Source organism: Ascaphus truei, chromosome 6 (assembly GCF_040206685.1).
Source record: "Ascaphus truei isolate aAscTru1 chromosome 6, aAscTru1.hap1, whole genome shotgun sequence".
Lineage (NCBI taxonomy): Eukaryota > Metazoa > Chordata > Amphibia > Anura > Ascaphidae > Ascaphus > Ascaphus truei.
The window spans coordinates 96,206,470-96,231,202 of record NC_134488.1 but is presented as its reverse complement, the minus strand read 5'-3'; the positions used below and the strand labels follow the sequence as shown (position 1 = coordinate 96,231,202).

The following is a 24,733-nucleotide window of genomic DNA, read 5'->3' as shown; positions in this document are numbered from 1 at the left end:
CCTTTCTCCACTATCCCCTCTCTCCTTTCTCACTCACCCCCTCTTTCTCCTTTCTCCCGCTTCCCCTTCTCCCTTGTTTCATGTAACAATTTTTGGGACAATTATGTAGAAATAAAAAGTGTTTATCCATTGTCATATTTAACTTCAGTCGTGTGACAAATACGTATGCACACTTGTAATCGTTCACATTTTGGTATGATTGTAGGGTTGCAAAGCGGCTTGTGGATGAGATCAGCAATTCAAATGATGAACGTTGTGCTGCTGCAGTTAAAGAAGTTCTGCAGCAAGATCATAACCTGACAATGTCCGAGAACAGCATCAGGAGAATGAGACGTGAATTGGGCTGGAAGTACCGATGTGTCAAGTAAAGTGTTTTACTGCAATATTGTATAATGCAATAGTGTTGTTGTTCAGAATGCCCATGTGCGAGTTAACAGCACCTGTTCTATCTTGTCATGACAGAGTGTATCCAATGATAAGGGAGCTCAACAAGATTAAGAGAGTACAGCAAGCACAAGCTTGGATCGATAGTGGGGAAACTTTTGACAATGTAATATTTTCAGATAAGACGTCAGTTGCCCTAGCAAGATCTGCCACTTTTGCCTTTTACAAAAAAACCCCCATCTATCACTGAAGCCACGTCCCAAGCACCCACAAGGTTCATGTGTGGGGTGCTCTCTCTAGACTAGGACCAGGGTCCATAATAATATTTGACGGTAATTCTGAGTTTATCATTTTTGATAATGACATTTTATGTGCCATTGTCACAGGAGACCAGAAAGTTTACACCTTTTTACCAGGATCATTCATTGAGCAAAACAAGGTAATGAAACAAATTGTAATTTATTCGCATAAAATCGCTTACACACAGTGGAACAGAAAATACAGACTTAAAACAAACTTACTGCGGTTTGGGGGTCAAAAACTAGACTCTCCTATGTGCAGGGAACTCTAAATAAGAGTTTTACCCTGACCGGGACTTAGCCCGGAATCTCCTGGTTCTCAAATCGGTGTGAAGTTCCACATGCCACCGCTACTCTTCTCTTCTGAGAACTTGGACTTTTCTTGACCGCGAGCTACCACCGATTCTCTGGTACTGAAATCGGCATCAAATCCCAGCTGTGACCGCAACGTTCGATTTTGACCCTGCTACCCAAATGGCTTTCACACCTCCTGTATCCTCTGGCTACTTTGACCTCCGATGTCCAGCAGACATACTGGCACCTCTGGGTAGCCCTGACAGTCTGTGTGGGCATCGGTTCCGAAAGTCCCAGCACATTACATTACACAACAGTACATTACAATGTATTAATAAACTATACTTTAATACATCCCTAAGCCCTGGGTATGGGGAATAGAATAGAAAAGTGTACTTTCATTTCTATCAGCCTGTATTCCCCACACACTGTCTATTGGACTTAGACTGGACTCTGAGAGCACCCTCACTAGCTTATCTATGGTTGGAGCACCCATGAACCCAATACAGGTTCTGGCCTCCCTTAACCTAGGGATCCTCTCAGTTACAGGGACACTTTTTATCCCTGTGCCCCATTTACCTTTTTTGGGCTATGCTGAAGCAGGGAAACCTAGCGGTGAGTCATGGAAGCGTTTCCAAGAGGAGATATTGCCGGGACAATGTGCCTACAAGTATCTGAGAATTAGGCATGATTCCCGGGTACATTTTTAGGGGAGCTGAAAACTCCGGACCCCAACTACCAAGGCACATTCTGACAACAATTCCTCTGCAAACTCCCCCATGAAACTCATGCCCTAGCAATCCCTGCTTGCAAACATGCCTGTAAAGATAAAAACACAATTTTTTTTAATTACATGCAAAAAAGGTACACTGTTACTGTGTCCAAAAGCTAACTCTCTTGAACCCATATATGCAGATCAGGGGTAACCAAAAACGGACTTAAACTTTAGTTGAGAGCCTGGTTACCCCCTACCATCACAGCCATAATAATGTACTGTATGACATTATATACCTTTTTCTGTACATGGATCATGGATCATGGATAAAACATTTTTCAAGAAGAGATTATAGACTCCAAAGCTGACCATATTCAGGCTCAGTTCCTATCTGGTCATCGGTTCTTCAAGGATAATGACCCAAAACATAGTGCCTAGAGCTCCCATATTCACGCATGAGGAATTAACTGGGTGAAGACTCCCCCGGAGTAAGTTCGGCATTGTAACGGTTTCTTTTTGATTTCTACTGTATGGATATTTGTTCTTACATCCCCTTTTTTGTCCCTGATGTTGCAGATCACCTGATTTAAACCCCATAGAACTGGTATGTATATATATATATGTATGTCTTTATTTATATAGCGCCAATAATGTACATAGCGCTTCACAGCAGTAATATACGTGACAATCATATAAATTATAAATAATATAAATAACACAAAGGGGAGAAGTGCTTCAGACATAAAAGTAACATTTAGGAAAATGAGTTCCTGCTCCGAAGATCTTACAATCTAATTTGTTGGTAGGAAGAACGTACAGATACAGTAGGAGGGTGTTCTGGTAAGTGTGTCTGCAAGGTGCCAAGGTTAATGTTTGAGGTGTTAATTATCAGCTATGGAGCTACTCATATGCTTCCTTAAGCTATTTTGTTTTAAGGTGGCTCTTAAATGTGGATTGCGAGGGTGCTAGTCAGATATTGAGGGGAAGGGCATTCCAGAGGTGTGGGGCAGTCAGTGAGAACAATTTAAGGCGGGAGAGGGCTTTAGATGGTGGCATGAGATGAAACATCACCTTATGAAAGTCGTCAAACCTGCCAACAAGCCACAATTAGTAAAGGGAATACGAGCTTTCTGGGCAAACACTCTTAATGTAAAAAAATGCAACCACTATATAAATTAAATGTCCAGAGTTTTGCCCATTGTGTTACAGCAAAATGGACATGCTATTGGCATGTAGTAAGAATGTATCAATCGTATTATTGGAAAAAATAGGCCTTATACCGAATATATGTAATTATTGTTGCTTGCACTGGTTAAAAATGTGAGATACTGTACTGTAGCCCTGAAGGTGTCAAAATAATCATAAAAGTGTTCTTGGTGACCTTACTGTTGAGCTACTGTAATGTGGTGTGGGTATTCAGTCCTATTGTTGTGAGAAATAAAACATGTGTTAAATTCTATCCCACTGTATTTTGGTTAACTTTTCATTTATTTGGTGTCTATTTTTGGGGCTAATACTGTATTGGAGATGGGGCCTGAGGGATTGCAGTTAATTGTGCGAATGGGTGCAAAGTGTAATCCAAACCTTACAGAATATTCAGTTCACAGAATGCTGTACAGTGTGTATGTGTATATATTGTGACATAGTCCAAAGATGTTAGGCAGCTTTCTGCCCCATTTTAGAGCAGAAAGTGCAGGAATAGCTAAAAATGATCCGTTCCAAAGCTTCACATTAACTCAGGCAGCTGGATGGAAAATCCAGACCACAGATTACAATGGCTCTAGTTCTCCCTCACCTGCTCTTCTAATCACATGCACAGGTATTTAGAGCAGAGAGGTTTTGCATTTCACTCTCTCTCCTTAGAGCCTGGAGGCTGGGGGTATCGCTGCTCCCCTGTTTCCAGTGTCGGGGTTGACGGCCCCTCCACGTATCACAGTACCAGAGGATTTGCCTGGACACCCCAAACAGATAAGACAAACAAATGGTTACTGCTGTTGCTAATAGACTGTGCTGTATCTTGTGACCCTAAATGAGAGAGCATTGTTTTAAGCTGGGGAACCAGTTTAGTTGGCCAGCAGCTGTTAGAGAGACTGATTCTGATGTGTAGTTAGATCCCTGAAAGGGATAGGATTTTGCTTATATGATTTTGGTTTTATTTCTTGAAATAACAGTGTGGGAAATATTGTAACACTGAAATATGTGAACTGCTGAATGAAAGTATCTGAGTACCTCTAACCTTCACATGTTAAAGCTGCAGTACCTTACTTGGATGAAAATAAAGCAGGCAGAAGCCTGAGTTAAGCAGCATAATACTTTGCATGATCCTGTTTGTTGTATAATTAACCCTAGAAGACTGTGTCGGGAAGAACCCAGACAGACGTCAGCACCACAAAAGAGGGGCGTTTGTCACATATGGTGGAGAATGCGGGTCGACACTAAAAAGTCTGTGGGTTTGCAAATAAATGTGGGGGTTTAAAATGGCCACCCAGCTGAACTAAAGTACAGATGCTATGAGTGAAGTCTGTCCCACTGTGTATATCAGTTGTGCTTCTAGCATACACAGAGAATGTGCGAAGTGTGGATGCAATAGCACCCTGAACCCAAACAGAAAACCAAAATGTTTTGCTGAAAAAAAAAAAAAAATTGCATCTAGCAAGTGCTGTTTGTAAAGCTAATGCCTTTTGCTGAAGTGAGTGAATTTGCAGCTAGCAAGTGCTGTATGCAAGTTGCTGAAGTGAGTGAAATTGCAGCTAGCAAATTGTCCCTGCCGGGCTTCTAAAATGGCCGACGTGAAATGTTTGTTTTGTAATGTACATAATCATGAAAAACAGTGTCCCTTCAGGCCATACGATGATGATGATGATGATGATGACTCGGATGTGTGCCCCAAAATTTTCAAAGACAAACAGCTGCAAAAGCAAGCAACGCCCTATGAGTGCAAGCAAGATGTGGAAGCTGATACCAGTGAGCGTGTGCCCAGTACCACTGATATCTCTGGAGCTAATAAAGCAAAAAGAAAGAAGAAAAAGAAAACTGTTCCTCAAGTCACAGGGGAAGTGACCGAGCCACTTGAACCTGCGCTGTCAGGACATGCGTCAGAAAGGCGCCGAGATGTACTGCAGACCGGAGTGACCGGCAGAATTGTCACGGGAACAGTGGCAAAGGAAAAGGAGGAGCAAAGGGAAGCTGAATCCTTGAACCAGGATAAAGAGGCTTTGGTTTCTGCACTCCAAGCTGCCCGCCATGATTATGAAGTCCTGCGGCAGGGATTGATGAAGGAGCGAGAATGTTGGAAGAAGGAGCAAGAATCTAACAATAAGGTGCGAGAATGTTGGAACAAGGAGCGAGAAGCGAACGCCGAGTTACAGAGGTGTATACTTCCAGCTTTACAAGAGCACGAGGCTTTGAAGAAAACAGAGTCTCTCTTACGGAGTGAGCTGGAAGAGGTGACGACTAATCTGGAAAGGGCCAACACCGTAATTGCCACCATGGATGAAAAACAGATTAAGTCTGACAAATTGATTGCTATCCTAAAACAGAAATACGGGAAGGCTCTACAAGAGGTTCATGCGCTCAGCACAGAGGTGCAACACTTACGCCTGGAGGGCCACGGTCTGAACACAGAGCTGGGAATGTTGAAGCAAACCCATGAGAATGCCCTAAGTGAGTTAGAGACTGTAAAGCAAGAAAATGAGACTCTGAAATTGGAAAATTCAGATTTGACTGACCAAGCAGAAAAAGTAAAGAAACAGTTGACTCAGGAAAAATTAGAAGTGCAGGAAGCACTGATGCACACTCAGAGCCAGCACCAGGAAGAAATGGACGCTCTGAGAACAGAATTGCGACATGTATGCACAAAACAGAATTCTCTCGTGGAGGAACTTAACATTTTGAAAAAGGAGAAAAGCATTAGAATAATTCAGAAGCACTGCAAAGCTCTTGTCCAAGGAAGAAGGGAAAGAGAAAATTATCGACGTAAACGCGCCGCAACTATCATCCTACAGGCTGCCTACAGAGGGATGAAAATTCATCGGTTCAATCACCGGAATAAAGCGGCCTGTGTTCTTCAATCATTCTACCGTGCCCGCATGGTACGAAACAGGTTCCTCGTTATGAAAGGAGCAACTATAAAAATCCAGTCTCTGACTAGGATGACACAGAACAGGATTCGCTATCAAACCCTGAGAAATGCGTCACTGGTTATCCAGCGGTACTTCCGCCTGAATAAATGTAGACCTCAGGAAAGAGAGGTCCAAGACTACATGCCTGCCGGCTGCAAAGATAAAATACCACAGGGTACAGCCGGAGGTAGTGAGAGCCCCATCAAGGTGAAGGTGCTCCAGGTAATCAGTGCTTCATCTTCTAAGTACCATAAAGGTTCAAAGGTCGCAAATCAAAAGCGACGAAGGTCAACGCTGGCCTTGAATTTTTCCGGATCTCGCCACTCTGGGCCACAATATAAAGACAAAGACTATCCGGCCCCAGAGTTCCGTCAGAAGCTAAAGAAACAGTCCAGTCATTTGCAGTTTGCAGCGGCCTATGAAATAAAGTCAGGAAATGTAATGGACTGGAAATCAAAGAAAAAAAAAAATGTGTTTGGGGAATTGACCGATATTTTTTTTTGTTATTACACGTGTGGACTATGTCACGGACACTTAACTATGCAAATAAGCTATTGTAGTTAAGGTATATTAGGCCTCTAGAATAAGCATTTTGTCAATGTTACAGTGTTGAAAATGTAGCTAAACTACAAATTAATATACAGGGTTGATGGCCCTTTCGGTTGGTAAATATATAATGAGGTTCATATTCTACAGTAGAAAAACCCAGGGAGATAATAGAAATTGTTTGGTTTTGTGAATATATTTAGCATATCCTGGGTTGTAAGAATGTGTGCTAGACACTTATTTTTCAAAATAGTTCCCTAATAGAGAGCAACAAAATATGTTTGCCAAGTATAGTCTCTTATGACGAAACCTATTGTCCATAATTGCCGTGGAAAAAGTTCATATTCGTATCATGTGAATACTTAATGTTGTACTGAGGAGTTAGCTCAAGTATTTCAGGTAGGACGCTCACCCCAGTGAGGTCCATGGCCGCTCACCCCAGTAGGTGTGAGCTGGGGAGGGGGATATGTGACATAGTCCAAAGATGTTAGGCAGCTTTCTGCCCCATTTTAGAGCAGAAAGTGCAGGAATAGCTAAAAATGATCCGTTCCACAGCTTCACATTAACTCAGGCAGCTGGATGGAAAATCCAGACCACAGATTACAATGGCTCTAGTTCTCCCTCACCTGCTCTTCTAATCACATGCACAGGTATTTAGAGCAGAGAGGTTTTGCATTTCACTCTCTCTCCTTAGAGCCTGGAGGCTGGGGGTATCGCTGCTCCCCTGTTTCCAGTGTCGGGGTTGACGGCTCCTCCACGTATCACAGTACCAGAGGATTTGCCTGGACACCACATACAGATAAGACAAAACAAATGGTTACTGCTGTTGCTAATAGACTGTGCTGTATCTTGTGACCCTAAATGAGAGAGCATTGTTTTAAGCTGGGGAACCAGTTTAGTTGGCCAGCAGCTGTTAGAGAGACTGATTCTGATGTGTAGTTAGATCCCTGAAAGGGATAGGATTTTGCTTATATGATTTTGGTTTTATTTCTTGAAATAACAGTGTGGGAAATATTGTAACACTGAAATATGTGAACTGCTGAATGAAAGTATCTGAGTACCTCTAACCTTCACATGTTAAAGCTGCAGTACCTTACTTGGATGAAAATAAAGCAGGCAGAAGCCTGAGTTAAGCAGCATAATACTTTGCATGATCCTGTTTGTTGTATAATTAACCCTAGAAGACTGTGTCGGGAAGAACCCAGACAGACGTCAGCACTACAAAAGAGGGGCGTTTGTCACAATATATATAGGGAAAAAGAAAGGTGTGCAAATATAACTAACAAACAGTAACCTGTGTATAAGTGGATGCTGCCACAATGTAAGGAAAACACACAATTCCAATATATGGAAGGGTAAAGAAAAAACAAAAGGCGCAAACCACTGACCACAATGCATAAGTTACTAAACAATAACAATACAATAATGAGGCAATGAAAGTCCAATCTGTAGAATCCTGGATTGAGTGGGATCTATAAATTTGCATGTCATTCCCCAGAATCCCTTGCTGCTGTGGAAGCGCTGTATGCTGGGTGATAATGGTGAAAGGCAGGGTTGCAGACCTGCCTTAGACATGTGAATGTGCTCACAAGTGATCTTTTTATTTGCTTTATGCAATATGGTGGAGGTTTCTTGTTGCCTTTTTCACCCACCATAACTTAAACCGTATACAGATGTGTATGTGTATGTATACGTTTTAAGTTATGGTGGGTGAAAAAGGCAACAAGAAACCTCCACCATATTGCATATAGCAAATAAAAAGATCACTTGTGAGCACATTCACATGTCTTAGGCAGGTCTGCAGCCCTGCCTTTCACCATTATCACCCAGCATACAGCGCTTCCACTGCAGCAAGGGATTCTGGGGAATGACATGCAAATGAGCACATAATATGTCACCTTTTGTATAAAAATCCATTGTTACATGGAGCCAATATAAGCTAATGCTTGCTTTAAAAGCACAGCATGGGAATCAGATGCAAAGCCAGAGAAACCATTCACAGACATGTTTCAACCTTAATGGGTACCATCAGTGTGAAATTGGTTGGCATTGAGCACACAATGTGTCATATTAGAAAATACATTATGGAACTAGAGAGAGTGCAGAGAAGAGCCACCAAATTAATAAAGGGGGTGGACAATCTAACCTAAGAGGAGAGGCAAGCTAAATCAGATTTATTTACATTAGAAAAGAGTCGTCCAAGAGGGGATATGATAACTATTTACAAATATATTCGGGGACAATACAAGGAGCTTTCAAAAGAACTATTCACCCCATGACAGTACAAAGAACTCGGGCCATCCCTTAAGGTTGGATGAAAGGCGTTTTCTCCAGAAACAAAGGAAAGGGTTTTTACAGTAAGGGCAGTTAAAATGTGGAATTCATTACCCATGGAGACTGTGATGGCAGATAGAATAGATTTGTTCAAATAAAGGTTGGACATCTTTTTAGAAAGGAAAGTTATACAGGGATATACCAAATAAGTATACATGGGAAGGATGTTGATCCAGGGATTAATCCGATTGCCAATTCTTGGAGTCAGGAAGGAATTTATTTTCCCCTTATGAGATATCATTAGATATCTGTTTTTTTTGTTTGCCTTCCTCTGGATCAATAAGTAGGTATAGATATAGGATAAAGTATCTGTTGTCTAAATTTAGCATAGGTTGAATTTGATGGACGTACAGTATGTCTTTTTTCAACCTCATCTACTATGTAACTATGTAACTATTTCCCAGAATCCCTTGCTGCAGTGGGAGCACTGTACTGTATGCTAGGTGATAATGGTTGAAAGGCAGGGGTGCTCACAAGTGATATTCTTTATTGGATATATATATATATATATATATATATATAGGGAAAAGGGGGAAACAACGGCGCAAATAACTGTTAACTGTATAATAAATTTGAGCATAAGTAGAATGGGGGTATGGGTTGCCAATGATTCTGAAATTAAATGAAGAGAGACAAACTATAGTGAAGTACGTTTAGTTAAAATATATGCGCAAAAGTAGATCGCTACTTACAAAGTAGCAGATGTAAACAAGCATGTAGGATATTATAATCCTCTCCGTCCTGCTGCCTGGAGTTGCTGTATGAATCCTCCACGTGGAACGCCGAGATGCGCCGTGCTGGTTCTCCTCTGCCTGCAGCCCTTTTCTGTGACTTCCTGGTTGATCCTCTGGTCTCGCGAGACTAGCCCGCTGACGTCACGCCGCCGAGATTTTGGCCGAAATTTGGATATAATATCCAGTAATGAGCACGGGGTTCTGCTGGCATGTCATGTTGGATAGGGATGCTGAAAGTTTGTCTTAGAGCCTCCTCCATATATGATGGAGGTATCTTATGTAAGCCTAATCAACACATGACATCAGAGCTGCAGGTTTCTTGTGTTAATTTAATTGGGTGATGGTGATTGGTTAATTGACTTTCAGTGTTTGATGTATATATATGTGGTGAACTGTGTCATTCTCCCTTTGTATACCCCTGAGGAAGGTCCCATTCTGTAGGACCGAAACGTTGGGTTTCTGGATGTATTTTTGCTATCACTAATACACTTTGATTTTCAACATTGAGTGCTGTCTCTTGTTTACCAATCCTTGGAACGGTAACGTATAACTATATATATACATATATATATATATATATATATATATATATATATATATACAGTGTTCGACAAACCTATACATTTGCAAGCCCCGGGCGAGTGGATTTAACATCGTGGCGAGCGCCTATTGGCCCAAGCAGCACACGTTTGGTACTAGGTGGCGAGTAGATTTTTTTTGTTCGGCGAGTAGATTTTTTGGTGATTTGTCGACCACTATATATATATATATATATATATATATATATATATATATATCCATAATACTGAGTTAAGTTATGGTGAGTAAAAAAAGTGACAAAAACCCTCCACAGGAAAGCAAATATGCAAATACAACTGTATGCTCATCTGCATGTCTTAGGCAGGTCTGCAACCCCGCCTTTCCCCATTATCACCCAGCATACAGCACTTCCACTGCAGCAAGGGATTCTGGGAAATGACATGCAAATGAGCACACAGTGTCACTTTTTGCCTCAAAAACCATTTTTAACATGGTTCCCTATAGGCTTAAGTTTGCTGCATGGTCACAGCTTTGAGCACAGCCAGGATTAAGGTGCATACCCAGAAAACCACCCACAGACAGCTTTTTTTTTCACCCTCCCGAGAGGGTTGGGGGGTACCCTCCCCTCTCGTTCATCAGATCCCAATCCACTTCAGTGGTTCGGGTGCATGCCCTTGGACTGTCCAACCGAAGTCAGAGCCGCCCTCGGAACGGGTTCCCTGAAGATTTCAGCCCGAAAGCCTAGGTCTCCAGGGACATTGATGCCTTCCTCCATTAGGATTCAGGACATCCGTCTCTTCCTCCCTCTGGCCCGAGGCCCGCAAGGGAGTTCGCATCATCTCCCCTCTTTCGAGGGTTGTGCAAGTGCACCCCAGCCCCGAAGGGCTGGTTGTTCGAATGCCATCCCCCTTAGCCCGAAGGCTCAGGGGTTCTGTGGTCCGGGGCCTGGACACCACCTCTCAACGAGCTAGAGGGCCAAATGCTTGCCACAGACCTTTCCTACTGAAGCCCCAGATAGGATGGTACTGCATTTGGTCATAGCTGTGCAGGCCGAGAGGAGCATTACGCACACCGCTGTTTGCTGCAGTGGAAGTGCTGTATGCTGGGTGATAATGGGGAAAGGCGGGGTTGCAGACCTGCCTAAGACATGCAGATGAGCATACAGTTGTATTTGCATATTTGCTTTCCTGTGGAGGGTTTTTGTCACTTTTTTTTACTCACCATAACTTAACTCAGTATTATGGTATAGCCTATCCCATAGCCTCTTTGCATACCCAGTTAAAATCAACCCCACACTGATGAGACCCATCAAGGTCGAAACAGCTGTCTGTGGGTGGTTTTCTGGGTATGCACCTTAACCCTGGCTGTGCTCAAAGCTGTGACCATGCAGCAAGCTTAAGCCTATAGGGAACCATGTTAAAAATGGTTTTTGAGGCAAAAAGTGACACTGTGTGCTCATTTGCATGTCATTTCCCAGAATCCCTTGCTGCAGTGGAAGTGCTGTATGCTGGGTGATAATGGGGAAAGGCGGGGTTGCAGACCTGCCTAAGACATGCAGATGAGCATACAGTTATATATATATATATATATATATATATATATATATATATATATATATATATATATATATATATATATCACACATTCCCAGATAGCTCAAACTCCTACATCCACCACATAATGAATATATATTTATGCCAAAATGAGTGCTATTGAGCGTGGCAAATGTATACGTACAACAGAAGACACGGGTGTCCAATGCTACATCAAATTGACAAAACATATATGGTAATGAGTATAAAGTATAAATACTTGAATAATAATAGTAATAACTTGGTTATTTAGTTAAACCCTTTGGCCAAAGCGTCGTAAGCCTGCATACCAACGTCAAGGTAAACCAAAAATGCAGGTCCTAACACTAAAACTGTGAACCCTTCCTGTTACCTCTGTATGAGGGGAAGGAACTGCTGTGAGTCCTGTCCATTTCAGCAAGTTGCCAGAACCTCCCAAGTTAAAAAGGTCAGAAATTAATTAACACACATTCCCAGATAGCTCAAACTCCTACATCCTCCACATCATATATATATATATATATATATATGATGTATATATATATTTATATATATATATATATGATGTATATATATATTTATATATATATATATATGTATGTATGTGTGTGTGTGTGTGTGTGTGTGTGTGTGTGTGTGTGTGTGTGTGTGTGTGTGTGTGTGTGTGTGTGTGTGTGTGGTATTCTGTTATTCAGTCGTACAGTACTGTTGTGAGAAACAAAACCCATGTAAAATTCTCTCCTAATTTGTTTCACTTCGCAATTGAATAGTTATCTTGTTTCAGAGGCTAACCCTGTCTTGGTGATGGGGGTTAGTTGTTGTTAATATTGAGCATGCATGCGTAGTATGCTGTGTTACAAACCTTACATTCTGTTCTCTCAGTTACAGTGGAGGGAGTTTGGCTGGCTGGCTGGCGATGGAGATTGGAGGTTTGTGGTTGTCATTTAATAGTGTATACAGTATGCAGAGTCTGCAGAGGTTACAGTACTGTAGGCATTACAGAAGGAGACACTGCAGAGGCAATGCACAGCTTGATCCATTAAACAGCAACAAAAAGGTGGAGCGTAGACAGTGCAATAAACAAACATCTAAAGTATATGTGAACACATAGACTTCAGTACTGAATATATATATATATCTTTATACTTATGTACTATATACACACAGATTGCAGTAAGTTTTCATATAATGTAACATGCAGTACAGTGAGTGTCACTCAACCCAGCCCTTGTCAACATGTAACATTCATTGCACATACAGCAAGGTGTTTGAGGCAAACACAAGTACATAAACAGGGTTTATGCTCAGCCAGTTAGTAGGAAGGCTGGCGGAGGAGTTACAGGGCAGGCAGTCAATGGAAAGGCAGCACTCATTTCATTTCAGTGTGGAAGCTATTTTATTTTAATATATTCTGATTCATTATTAAAATGTATTTTAGTATTCATGTGTATTAATTCATGTTGTGTTATTTTAGTATCATGTGTATAATAATTTACATAGTTACATAGTTACATTTCCTACACAGTTGTCGAGCTCCGTGATTGATGGCAACCGCCCCCCAGTTTGGGCCAATCATGGATGTCCTCACGGTATTTAAATATTGGGTTTGATCACTTTCATTTTTATCCCTGAAGAAGTTTATAACGAAACGCGTTGGATGTGTGTTTACAGGGTTAATACCGCTATTATTTTGTGAGCACTATTGAGCTTTATTAAGCTACTGTAGCCCGCGTTCTGTTGCCTTTACGCTGTTCTTTCCCGAAGGATATCTGACGATCACTCTATGACGTGGGTCGTGTGACGTCTATCGGGCGACTGCAGGAACTTTCAAGTCGGATTCGGCATCGGACATAGTAATCAGTGTCAGATATCAGTGAGGAGACCAGATGTTACCAAACTCAAGTGGCTGCTGAGTGGTGTATCTGATACACAGCCGGGACTAATACCTGGAGCACAGACGGTGTCGGACAGCTGGGACGGTGGCCGTGGCTGACGAGTTCCCCTAATTACCGGTGGATGTTGGATCCTGCTGCCGTTTGGATGAGAAACCTCTTTGAACGCTGACTTCAGTTGGTAACGTGCCAAAATTCATGTATTGCCTGATAACATCATTTTTTCTGTGCGTGCATTTATCACCACCTTCACTTTTTTTCAATATAATTTGAATTGATTACACTATGAGTTGTGCGCTGTTTGTTTGTTTTTTCCTATATTAGCAACATTGGACTCCACTATTTATATTAAGGTTTTCCTTATTTTCATCACTATTCACTTTATGGTCATATATCTAGTATTCACTGATATATCACTTTAAATATCACTCTAAATAATACAGAATCATCACTTATTTGTTAAATAAATTGATACGGTTAAAGGTTCATTTTATTAATCTAAATATTATATATAATTAGTAGCACAGATTTTTTCACTTTTACTTAGGTCACAGTTTAATATCATAACTCTTGGAACATAGAACATGTAAGAGTCCGTTTTACTTTTAGGCCTCAGGCATGGTCAGTGCTTAGGCGCTGACCCGCGCTGAGGCGCGCTGGTGCTTACCAGTGAGCTTGGAGGAAGGGTTTACACCCATAGCATTGATGCTACAACGATGCAGATAAGTGGATGTGTAATAGGCAGTAGAGTAATACACCGCAGCAACAAAATATAAAGTTCAATAATATAAAAAAACCTTCTATAATGAACCCATAAACCTAGATGGGGGGCTTTTAAGCATGGCTGGTAGAAGTACAGCGGAGCCCTGTCAGAACAGAGCCCCACAGTAAGTCAAATGTCCAGCTACTGCTTGCCTCACCTGCATCTGGAAGTCGAAGGGTTAAGTCAGCTGGCCCACATCTCCGATCAAGCTGTAGATCTGCCAGGTGCTGTCCGAGAGGGATATTGCTGTAGTTGCTGAGAGCGGTGGCGTGCTCCTGCTCGCAAGTGGTAACTTACCAGTGAGCCCCTGCAGCCGCAATGAGAGCGTCTTTAGTAGCAGCTCGCCTACGCTTCCGCAAGCGTGCGGAAGCGTAGGTCTTATCCAAATTTTAGATTTCGCGCTCATGGGAGCGCAGGGCCGGTCACGTGAGCGGTTCGCCCAATGAGGACGAGCCAGCTCTGTGACGTCACTGGCCCGCCCCCCGACACGCCCACGGGTGGCGCGCTAACCAAGGCCAGGGAAAGCACCCGCTTTCCCTCAGCCTCAGCGTGCCTCCGTACGGCTGCTGCAACCCTGGACGCAGCCTTAGAGTTGGAGATGGATGGATGCAATGTTGAATATTTTCATGAAATGACCAAACGAAATGGATGAGTAAGGATTACCTGCTACTGTAACTAAGAAATATAGGGGGGAGTTGTTGTTGGCAAGTGGTAATGTTAGATTGACTAGGAATTAACTTTATGGAAATAGTCCAGCCGATATTCACCATAATGATGAACATGATGTCCTATACACTATATTATTGCCGAGATTTCCCTAGACTAATCTCCAGCCTTTTCCTGAAAGCTGTAAGTAGTCCCAGGAAACTGATTCTTACTATTTAAATGTAATCCCACAAGGGGCTAATTGTGTTTGTGTTGAAAACAGATGGGAGATTATTTATGAACTGAATCAAATAATGCCATCCTCCCTCCTTAGCCTGTCTCTCTCCTAAGCCCCCCTATCCCTCCTTAACCCCCTCTCTCCCCTGTTAACCCCCCTCTCCATTCCTCCCTCCTTAGCCCCCTCTCTCCCCCGTTAGCCCTTCCCTCCTGCCTTAGCCCCCTCTCCCTCCTTAGCCCCCTCTCTCCCTCGTTAGCCCCCTCTCCCTCCTTAGCCCCTCTCTCCTTCCCTCCTAAGCCACCTTTTGCCTCTGTTAGCCCCCCTCTCAAGCCATGTATATGCGAGGACTTAGTAGTTGCTGATACTAACACAGGAAGGTGTTAATGCGAACCTCTGTGTTATAACTTTGAAGGGAAACAACAGGGACCTCTGCTGGACAAGTTTACCACACTGATTCCTTAACTAAAAGAAATGCACAATTCCCAGTATGATGTTCTATATACTACTGGACGGGACAACAACGGAATTTGGCTTTCCCAGAATCTGGTTCATGAATCAGCAGTGTGTTTGTGATATTCAATCTGGAGGCTTTTGGGTCTACAGGGAATGGGCCCAAACCCGAAGAACTTCAATTTATCTGATATCACACTCAGGGCTGCAGACAGATTTCCCGGAGCCCAGGACTTCAGTTCTGACCATCTCCCCCCCCCCCCCACCATCGGCAGTATTGTGTGCCCCATTTCACACCTCGCGAGCCCCCTCAATTTCCCTCAAATTTCTCAATTTCCCTCCCTCTTCTCATATATTTCTCTCCGTCTCACCTCTCACTCTACCCCCGTCCATCAATTACCCCACGCTAACTCAATCCCTGCCCCTGCCTCACATGTATTTCTCTCCCCTGCATTTCACACATACTTCCTTTTTTCCTCACTCACCCCCACTCTCCTCTCCCTCTGTCAATTACCCCACGCTCACTCATTCCCTCCCCCCTCACACAATTCCCCCCACAAAATATATACCAAAAAACTTCCCACCCCCAAATACATACAAAAAATCCCCAGCCCCCAAATATATACAACCCCCCCCAAATACATACAAAAAAACACCTACCCAATTCCATAAAAAAAAACAATACATATAACCGCCCCATACATACATACATACATACATACATACATACATACATATAAAAACAATACATATAACCCCCCCATACATACATACATACATACATACATACATACATACATACATACAAAAACAATACATATAACCCCCCCATACATACATACATACATACATACATACATACATACATACATACATACATATAAAAACAATACATATAACCCCCCCATACATACATACATACATATAAAAACAATACATATAAAACCCACCCAAATACATATAAAAAGGACCCCAATGCATCTAAAAAAAATACCCCAATACATTTAAAAAAGACTCCAATACATCTACAAAAAGCCCAATCCATTAAAAAAAATAACAATACTTTAAAAAAAAACAACACTCCCCAATACATATAAAAATTACCCAAACCCATATAAAAATACCCCCAATCTCCCCTTACATATAAAAATACCCCCAATCTCCCCTTACATATAAAAATACACCCAAGCCCCTCAATACATATAAAAATTCCCCCAAGCTCCCAAATACTTATAACAATACCCCCAAGCCCCCTAATACATATAAAATTCCCCCAAGTCCCCCAATACATTATATGTATTGGGGGACTTGATGACGCCATGCCGGCGAGCTTCCACTGCCAGAGCGCGACGGGGCTCACTGACGTCAGCGCGGTGGAAGTAAGCTTGGCCCAGCTTCCGGCGCGCCGCATGCTGACGTCAGAGATCCCCGTCGCGTGCTGGCAGTGGAAGCTCGGCCGTGTAGGACAGAGAGAGGAAAGGTCCTGCCTTCTGTCCACCCCTGATCAGACTTAAGGGCTTATTAAAAAGTTTCCAACCTATCCATAGTTCCTGAGCACACTGTCAGCTACAGTATGTTAATCTAGTTCTGCACACCACATTCACAGGTGAACAATCCTCCTATGCTGATTCTCGTGTGCTACCGATGTTGCAGACATAACTATCCCCCTTACCATGAGATAACGCATAAAAAAACACAGTAAATAACACGTGTTATCTCCTTAATCATTATCTTATCTTTATTATCTTATCTCATCCTCCTTATCCATTGTTTTCAATAGCACTACTGTTATTTAATACGCCGGCGTTAACGCAACACATTGCATTAACGGGAGCAATAATGTCTGCTACATCTGTATGTATATAAGCCTCCTACAGATGAAGTCTGGCTCTGGCTTGCCCCCCTCGAGGGCTGCCGCATGGCAGCCACCCCTGCGACGCGCGCACATCTCTAGTTTAGAGATCACATCTGATAAACAGTGAAGATGGTAGCCCCTTGAAGACGATCGAAAAGTTCAGAGATCAAAGACAAGGGATAACGATTCTTAAGGGTAATCTTATTAAGACCTCTGTAGTTGATGCAGGGGCCACCTGAAATATGTTTCAGGATGTCATCTTCACTGAATCCTGGTTGGAGTTCTTTGATAATTCCTTGGAGGCTTTCCAGTGCTGGGTTGTAAATCACAACTAGTGCAGATCGAAACAAAGGTTGCCTGTCCTTGTACTGTAAGAGCTGCTGTCTGGGTATTTATGTAGCACATTAAATTATTCTTTGCTATTTTACCACATTAAAGAAAGGACCAACATGGCTAGTGTTGAATGAAAAGTACATGCTGGGCACTATAAAAATATAACAAGCCCTGATGACGGAACGGTTCCTGATCAAAACATCGGTATCATGCTTGAAGATTACTTCAATATATGTTATTTTTTAAGGTGCCCACTTATACATTTTGTTGATATGATTCATTATCGAGGATTAGTTACTTTCAATTAATAGCCTGAGGCATCACATATTTAGCTAGTCAATATTTGCTTTTGTGTATGCTTGTCATAAAGTGTTCTTACACATAGATTGCAATGAGATCTCACTTTCTCTGAGATTTTGTATCATAGTATTTTATGTGCTTATAAATGCATTATTTGATTAACTAAAGCAGAGTCCCCAGCATACACTGCCAGGAGAAAGTGTAATTCGTGGAATCCCCTCCATGTGCCAGATAAGTCAGAAAAGCCATACAAAGCAAAAGGGAGTACTACATTTTAATTAAGATCTCAACAAGTACATCGTTACACTATAAGTGATATAAGAGTTATATTCTGTCAGCATCACACTCAGAGCCAAATCTGTTTTACAAAATGTCTATAAACATGTACTACAAACCAACAGCATCTTACTAGTATCCATCAGCATGTCTCTATCTGCCAAACTAACAACAGCCCTGCCAGTTTGGAGATGAAACAACATACTTGAAGAATTCAGAACTTGGAGGGCGATGATGTAATTTCTGTATGAGAATATTTGGGCGTGAATTATTAAACATCTCCATTCGCTCATGTTTCCAGCTGGGGCACAGATTTAAAGCTTGGTTTTGTTACAGAAACCATTCATTTCAATTAAAAGTGATCATATATAATATAGTTCCAAACTTACAACAAAGAGGAAAAAAATAGAATACAGTAATTAACAAAATCCCTTTTGGTTTCACAAAGAGCTCCCTTGGTACAATTAGAATTCCACCACCTATGAATTAATCAGACTCCTAGTTTAGCAAAGTAAGCAAAATCTATTAACATCTCACATAAGTTACTTCTCCATTGTAATCAACATTATTACTAAAGTCAAATTATGTATTATAATTATATCGAACAATGGATACATCATTTGAAGCGAAATAAATTAAAGGAGCTTTGTACTTAGGAACAAAAGCAGAGATTTTATCATAAAGGGCAGAACATGTTTACTAAGTGGTGCTATGGCTCATTCAAGTGAAGGGACTGTGAGGTGTGGTAAGTCATTGCACCGTTTATTACATCTTTATGGACTACAATTTGGCCAAAGTTGTCATCCTTTTGTTAGGTTACAAGACACAGCAACAAAAAAAACCTTTAACCCAGCAGCCTACTTGAAGTGGGCATCATTATACATCCCCCAAGCTGAAAGATAATGGAGAGCCCCATGTTTATATTTAGTATAAGGATCACTAAAGTTCTCTGACAATACAGTTGGCAACACACGAGGAAGAGACTGATGAGCTTTCAAAAGTTCTGTACAGGCATACCCCGGTTTAAGGACACTCACTTTAAGTACACTCGCGAGTAAGGACATATCGTCCAATAGGCAAACGGCAGCTCACGCATGCGCCTGTCAGCACATCCTGAACAGCAATACCAGCTCCCTACCTGTACTGAAGCTGTGCGCAAGCGTGGAGACTATAGAGCCTGTTACAAATGCGTTTTTTACATCAGTTATGCACGTATATGACGATTGCAGTGCAGTACATGCATCGATAAGTGGGGAAAAGATAGTGCTTCACTTTAAGTACATTTTCGCTTTACATACATGCTCCGGTCCCATTGCTTACATTAATGTGGGGTATGCCTGTACACTATCAATTTAATCTCTCATGTTTGTCCATCAAAAGGTATCACAATCTATGACAAGTCTACACTTCTGCCAGACCAATGCAGCTACTATAACTTAGTATTACTATTAGTGCTCCACTAATGATCATGAAACATTTTTGTTTTTGGGCATGGAGCAGATCAGTGTCTTACCATGTTAGCCAACATGGTAAGACTTAACGTAACGGTTAAGAAACGGGGTCTTAACATATCATGTCGTCTAATTTGTGTGGAAAAAATAAGCTACTGTATGCATAATGTATTTAGCAAATGGAAGGAGCCCAGTTACCTTGGTTTTATGGGGGAACTGATGAGCAAGTCCAGACTGAATAGGTATTGCAAAAGCCAAAACACAATGTAACAAAGTCTGCCCCTAAGTAATGTAAAAAATCAGTTTATTAATAAAATATGTATAATTTACTGACTGACTGACTGCATCCATTCAAAATGTAAACTATGCACTTCCAAAAGTAGAAAAAATTAAGAAAAAACTCAGGATTTGGGGATAATAATCCTTTTTGAGACATACATTGTTAAAGAACATTTCTATACGTTTCATTTGACTTCCCTTTTCCTTGACACACCGCTATTGAAAGTAGCCAGAGGTTAGATGTCTCCCCACATACAGTAGGAAATAAGATAAATTTATTTCTCACTTGCAAAAAAGAGATACGAGTTTAAAACCATAAATGCATTTTGCTAACATTTAAACGATAACATTATCAGTGGGCACATTTACAAAATAGTTTCTTTGTCTTCAGAGAAAAATCTCTCTCTCTCTCTCTGCTTTATAATAAAGATATACATACATTTATGCAGAGCTACCATTGGTCAAAGAAGCATAATTAACAATAGGCTAAAAAGCATTTAGATTCCTTTCACCGAGGATTAAGTCTGAGTTACGCCTGCATACATTTTTAAGATGACCTTAAGGACTCCAGTTGCTTCAACCACTTGATGTGGACCATTTGTCTATATGAGGTCATTCTTTGGATCATATTAATTTGAAATACAGATTACTTATTTCGTGCTGGTAATAAAGTTGGTTAAAACCTAATGTACTAAATAAAGTAGATGACTATAACAATCCTCAATCTCCCCTTTGCCTTGTGGCCATACAACTCCTACGTAGGAAATCTCAACACACAATTGCGGGTGAAATTAGTCAAAGCACTTAATTCCTAATCTTTCACATGTATGTATATATCTTTATATAGTGTCACCCATGTACATACAGTATAGTGCTTTACAGCAGTAATATACATAATATAATATGAATAAGTGTTTCATACATAAAAGTAGATATTTTGGAAAAGGAGTTCCTGCCCCAAAGAATTTACAATCTAAGTAGCAGTTGGGAGAATTTACAGACACAGTAGAGAACATTTTATGGTAAGTTCTTATGCAAGGAGTCATGGTAAATGCATATGGGATGTATAGTATCAGCCAACGGAGCTTCACAGTCTTCATTAAAGATACAGTATGTGTTTTTAAGATGGGCCTTAAAGGTGGAGAGAGAGGGTGTTAGTCAGATATTGAGGGGAAGGGCATTCCAGAGGTGTGGGGCAGTGAGTGTGAGAGGTTTTAGGAGGAAGAGTGCTTTAGATATCAAAATGGGTAAACCGATCACATCCTTGAGAAGAACACAATAGTCAGGCAGGTGTATAGCCATAAATTAGGCTTGAGATGTAAGGAAAGGCAGAGTGTGGCCTTAAAAGAGAAGAGAATTTTATAAGAAATACGTGATTTAATAGGGTTAGGAGAGTGATTTCAGCTGAGATCATTTTAAGAGAAAGTAAAGCAATTCTAGCAGCATTTAGGATAGATTGCAGGGGATACAGGTGAGAGGCAGGAAAGCCAACAGTTGTAGTCGAGACGGGAGAGAGTGAGGCCCTGAGTTTATTATAGTTTATTGTTTGGTTTTTATGTTTGATATTTCTGCCGTTCCCAACATCGGTCTCCTGGTAATTATTGTTATAATATGTAAATACATTATTATACACCTATACGCAATACAGTCAATATTATATACCATAATGGACAAACATATCCAACATTCCCTTTAATCACTAAAAACTATAGTATAGTTTATTACATGAACATTTTCATTTCTTCAGCCTTGTGACGATGTCACAGACCTTTTGTTTGTTTTTTAATCCATTCATTCTTTTTCCAGTCTCTTGACTGGGTAATACCCAGCATACAGCTCCCCAAACTTCTTTGCATTGTCTGAAGCTTCTGAATTATCTTCGTATTTAGGGTCCAAGTTTCACCTCTGTACGTGAGCACAGGCCAGATACACTGGTAAAACAGTCGCTTTCTCCCTCCTCAGTATCATATGGTAGAAACATGTTGAAGGTTGGCACGTTTGCCACACAAGTTTCTGCTATCATAGTAGACAGTGATGTTATGAGAGCTTGGCATCCAGCCCCAAAACTTGGTGCATTATAAATATACTGTAACCCCCTACATGATACACTTATTCTTATGAGCTCCAATGATTGAGCTGGCACACAAATACATAGGACAATACCTCAGGACTGGGAGGCCTGACGGGGATAAACTCCAGTGGTCACATGCGCAGAGATTATAGTGTTGGTATATTTTTATACATATAGGTGTGTAGGTTTTTATACGTATAGGTGTGTATGATGATTTTACTGTTAATGGATCACAGAATCAGGTTTACCATAAATGTGCATGTTCCTACATTCATTTGTAGCACCTTTACCCTCACCCTCTGTGAGATTGGGTTGCTACCTGTATGTTTCCTATTGCTGTGCATACCTGTGAGGCAACAGCAGGGCTCTGAGTTGCTCTGTCATGGTGTGGGGAGAATCAGGACAGGCTTTCAGGGTGCTTATTCTGTTGGCAGTGCCTCCAGTCAGCGAGGATCCTGGATCTGCAGGATTGTCCATGCTGACACTTCTCTTATCCCAAGGCAGTGAATCACACACATGTTCAACGGATGTTTATTGCATATTCCAGAACTCACAGCAGTCCACATTCCCTGGAAGGTTACCTTACGGCTTAAGGCCCATCTAGGTTTCCTTCTGTATCCCCTAGTGGGGCATGTTAACACTTTTTCCATTACTGCTTGGGACCATGGGACTCACCGGAGATATGGGCCGAGGGGTCAGGGGCTTTATAGTAGGACTTGGGTCAGTATGGGAGGACGGGGCAGATTGGGGCAGAGCGGGCACTCTAAAGTCTCTGAATAGGAAACTTTTGGGAGTCTCCCCAGACGGAGCAATAGAAGTGTCCACAGTCCCGGCTAGGCTCAGTTGCTGTAAGGAATCCACTACTGGCTTTGACTTTTGCCTTGCAGACCTGTGCAGTTGCAGGCTTCCTCTGGCAATCTATGGCACAGGTGCTGCCTCTCATTGCAGCTTCTGCCCTGTGCTACTTCATTGGAGGAATTCTCACACACCCTCCTCCTGTGATTGGATCTCCGCCCTTTATATTCTAGGCGTTGGCTCTGAACCAGCGCCGAGCATAACTATTCCTACCTCTATGTTACTGTCTCTGCCACAAACCACCCCAGGCCTCTCTCCTAGCGTTCTTACCTTCCAAGTTCCTGAGTATCCAGAGGCCTGGTCCTGGACGTCTGTGCTGAAGCGTTGTTGCCAGCACTGGCCTGCTGCTATCTCCTTGCAGTGGCCTACCCTGGACGTCTGTGCTGAAGCGTTGATGCCAGCACTGGTACTGCTGCATTCCCTCCTAGCAGTAGCTACCCTTCCTGTCCTGTGGCCTGCCGCTATTCTCCTGTAGTGGCCTATCCTGGACGTCTGTGCTGAAGCGTTGATGCCAGCACTGGTACTGCTGCATTCCCTCCTAGCAGTGGCTACCCTTCCTTTCCTGCGGCCTGCTGCTATCTCCTTGCAGTGGCCTGCCCTGGACGTCTGTGCTGAAGCGTTGATGCCAGCACTGGCCTGCTGCTATTCTCCTGCAGTGGCCTACCCGGGACGTCTGTGCTGAAGCGTGTTGCCAGCACCGGTACCTGCTGTATTCCCTCCTAGCAGTGGCTACCCTTCCTTTCCTGCGGCTTGCTGCGATCCTCTTGCAGTGACCTGCCTTGGACTTCTGCGCTGAAGCGTTGGTTCTACCCGACGCTGCCCTGCGGTGAACTTCGGCCAGCCTGCTGTCTCCTCCTGCTGGGATCGGCGTCATGGGCCGAGGCCGCTCCTCGCGCAGAAGCCACCCCCGCGCTCACGCTCCTAAGCTGAAGCGGGGAAATCCTGACTACCTGTTGCCGAACTCCTGCTTCCATAACGACGATGCTGCCTTCTCCAATCCTGACCCTGCGATGTACGACTACGAACTGCGCACTCCGGATCAGTCTGCGTGGACTCAGGTCGGTGATTATATAACCCCACCTCAGCCCCGCGGTCCGGTCCCGGTTTGTGGCGAGCATCAGCGTAACAGTATGCTCGGCCCGTTAAAACCGGACCGCGCCGTGGCGGGGGATGGCAATTTTCCAACTGAAGTTATGTCCCGTCCTGCGTATCAGTCCCACTATGAAGGCCAGTATTTGTGTGAAGTAATACCCCTGATGGATGAAATGTTTACCTATGAAGGTTTAACCCCTTTGCAAAGACAATGTCGTTGTGATCTCTTTATTAAGGCTTACTGTATCCTGAACTTAAAACAGTCTCTAGCCGAATGTATTCGCTCCCCTGATTCCCCTTTAACCTGGGATAATGTGAACCCTATGGAACTGGCCGACGCCCAAGAGGCAATCTATGCCCTGGCCTCATCACTGGACATTCATCTAGTAGAACAGAGCGCCCTCCTCATGTTGGCTCAGTCTCAAGATACACTCCATGTATTTTCCTCAACACTAGACACTCACATAATAGAACAGGATCCCCTCCTTGCCAGCTATGCTGCTGCTTGGCAGATTCTCTGTGCTACCAGTCCTGTTACTAAACCTGTGGGGTTACCTCTCTCTCCTAAGAATGGTCAAACCATTTCTCTGTCGCTGCCCGCTAAGGAAGAAGCTGCCACGCTCCCTAATCCTGAGTTAACCTCCCTAAGTTCTGTCCCTGAGGTTATTTCGGTCTTAACCCCTGCTAGTCAGGCT

General features: G+C 42.4%; 1 long non-coding RNA gene across 1 annotated transcript; it reads left to right on the top strand.

The window, feature by feature from the left end:
• Positions 1-211: 211 nt before the first annotated feature.
• LOC142497454 (uncharacterized) lies at positions 212-13,628 on the top strand. Its single transcript, XR_012802259.1, has 4 exons — positions 212-364; positions 2,269-2,296; positions 12,421-12,467; positions 13,303-13,628. It is a non-coding gene; the product is annotated as an uncharacterized LOC142497454 (long non-coding RNA).
• Positions 13,629-24,733: the final 11,105 nt, after the last annotated feature.